Source organism: Trachymyrmex cornetzi, unplaced genomic scaffold (assembly GCF_001594075.2).
Source record: "Trachymyrmex cornetzi isolate Tcor2-1 unplaced genomic scaffold, Tcor1.1 scaffold758, whole genome shotgun sequence".
Classification (NCBI taxonomy): domain Eukaryota; kingdom Metazoa; phylum Arthropoda; class Insecta; order Hymenoptera; family Formicidae; genus Trachymyrmex; species Trachymyrmex cornetzi.
The window spans coordinates 35709-38494 of NW_017300090.1; the positions used below are offsets into that span (position 1 = coordinate 35709).

The 2786-nt window shown below is 33.2% G+C and overlaps 1 pseudogene; it reads left to right on the plus strand.

Moving 5' to 3' along the window:
- Positions 1-841: 841 nt before the first annotated feature.
- Positions 842-2786, plus strand: part of LOC108768184 (probable multidrug resistance-associated protein lethal(2)03659) — a 6541-nt pseudogene continuing 4596 nt past the window's right edge.

A 2786-nucleotide genomic window follows, 5' to 3' on the forward strand; every position in this document is an offset into this window, starting at 1 on the left:
CAACTGTTGTAGCCAGCAATTATAACAAAATAATATATAGATATATATATAAACATATTTTTAGCATTTTGAAATTATTGAAGAATATAGTAACAGCCTAGTAATTGCAGATTAACAATCTGAAGATTAGTTTCGAATGATTAATTACCTGGCAATATTAGGCCTGAAATATCATAGCCTGAAAATATTTCGTAGTTATTGGCTACGTTTACACCGTGCATTTAGGCCGCGGCCTATACAATAGATGTCCTTGTTTATCCTGTAGGTTAAACAAAGACACCTATCGTATAGGTCGCGGACTAAGCACACGTAAACGTAGCCATTCTTCCGAGAGATTGCGAAAATGGAACCTTGCAGAAGTCAAATTAAAGTAAAGAGTGAAAGTCTTTCGCTATAGTTGCGAAAACGCGAATGAATTGCAAAGGCTACGCCGGAATCAAGAAATTTGTAAAATACGATCGGTTAGCACCGACTGCATTTGATTATATAGTACTCGATGTAGACTCACTGGTTAATTAAAGTTTTTGTCAAAATCAGTAAAAGATCGATATAATATCCACAACAGATATATATAGATAATATACAAAATCCAGACATTTTTCTCTGTGTATTGGATGACATGTCCTTAAAGGTGTCAAGTCTGAAGTATATATTGTAAAATGTGCAGATTAATACGCGAGGTTAATGATATTGAAAAAATTGTTTGACCAATTGTTGCCTCTGTGCCCATCACATACCATGGGTACAACACAATGCATTAGTTTGTATATGTTACATCACGCTTGGTTACCTGGATATATGTGAAGTATATGTGTGTATTGAAGATCCGTTATACATTTATAGAAAAGATTCACATGAGACACTCATCATGCATAGGAAAGCGTATATCGAGAAAGTGAAGAATAATCCCAGAGCGGATGCCAACATTTTCAGCATCTTGACGTAAGTATAAATAGTAAACTACAAATACCATTCGTGACAGAGCCGATTAAGAAAAATAATAAAACTGAGAGTGAAGGTAATGCGATCCAGAGAAAAGTTTACAGAACGTCATAACTTGATATATAAGATTCAAAAGTTTCCAGTCTAAGAATATGAAAAGTATATAATGGAACTACCATTGATAATTATGTAGTATAGGGAAGTCACCCTCTGATGATCTTGACCTTGACATATATTGGTCAAGATCATGAACCTGAATAACCTCTAACAAGTTTTAGCAGTCGCTGGTTATTCGTTAAAAAGTTATTAACAAAAAATTTTACGAAATAACGTCTTACTTCTCGACATATAATATTAAAAACATCTCACTTTCTCTCCCCTGCCTAGGAACGCACGACTTTCTCATGTCATATGACCTTGACAATATATGTCAAAGTCAAGATCATCAGAGGGTGACTCCCCTATATTACATAATTACCCTACCATTTTTATTTTTTAGTATAATCATTCCTTATTCATTTTTAATGCATTTGATATTACACTTTGACAAACTATCGCATTTTTCGATTCGATAACGAGTTAATCTGCGTGAATTAATCAACTTTCAGAAATTTTTTTAATTTTATACATCGATAGTGCTCTGGGAGATAGAATTTTGTGCCAAAGGATTTTTTAATTGAAAAATTAATCGAGATATAAACAATTGATGTCAAGTTTTACGAAAAGAAAATTGTTCTGATTATTTTGTGCCATATTTGATTCTTAAGTGTAATGACGCAGTTTCTATTGATTTGAAAGTGGAAAGAAGGATACAGATCAATTTTGCAAGATAATACGTAAAGCGATAGTATAATCTTGAAAATTAGGAGAAAAAAATTTCAACGAGAAAAGCAAAATTCTGGAACCTCGACGAATTGCGGATGGTTCAGTCGAGTAAAACGTGTTTGCTTTATTTTTTTCTTCGCAGTTGGATTCTACGCACTTTCTGGGTGGGTTATCGTCGAGATCTTGAAGTAACTGATTTGTATACACCGCTTAAAGAGCATACAAGTGATATTCTTGGTGTTAAAATAGCGAAAGCCTGGGAGAAGGAATGGAAGGCGTATCAGTGTCTGGCTGGAGCAGGTGGCGAAATGCGGATCACAGAAGGTCAAGGAGCCCAGCCTGATGAGAGTCCTCATCGGGTGTTTCGGTTTCAAGACCCTACTATGCGGAACTTTTATGGCCGTTATAGAAATCTTGCTCAGGTACAACTTCCCTTTCATTTTTTTACCTAGAAATTATACCCTGCGAAGTTTTTCGTTTTAATATTACATTTCTTGCATTGGCAATGTCTTGATGATAAAAAAATTACACGAATTTAATCCTGTGGAATTAAATCTTTTATTAAGCAGTTTTTATTAATGAAATTTCGGTATTTTTTGAATTAAGAATAAAGATTTAACTAAATATAAAGATCTAATTAAATGAATGTATTTATGATAATTAAATTAATGATATAATTGTATATTCCGAATTTTCATGAAAGAATACTATAATTATTATAATTTTGAAATTAAAATCAAATTAAAATTTACAAATTTTTAAGATTTAAAATCTAAATTTTTGAACTAGTTTTTAATTTGCAAATTTCTCACCTTCTGACGAATTTTCTTTTTTGATGCAGATCGTTATTGTTGGGTCAAATGCTACTCTATTTTAACACCACAGGCAAAATGTTACGTTCGTCCGTACGTCTAATATGTTACGTCCGTCCGTCTCACGAGATCCGCACTCCCGATTCGCCGAAATGAGTCACTCGTGAGTATAAAGGTAAACAGATGTTTATTTACAATCACAGGACT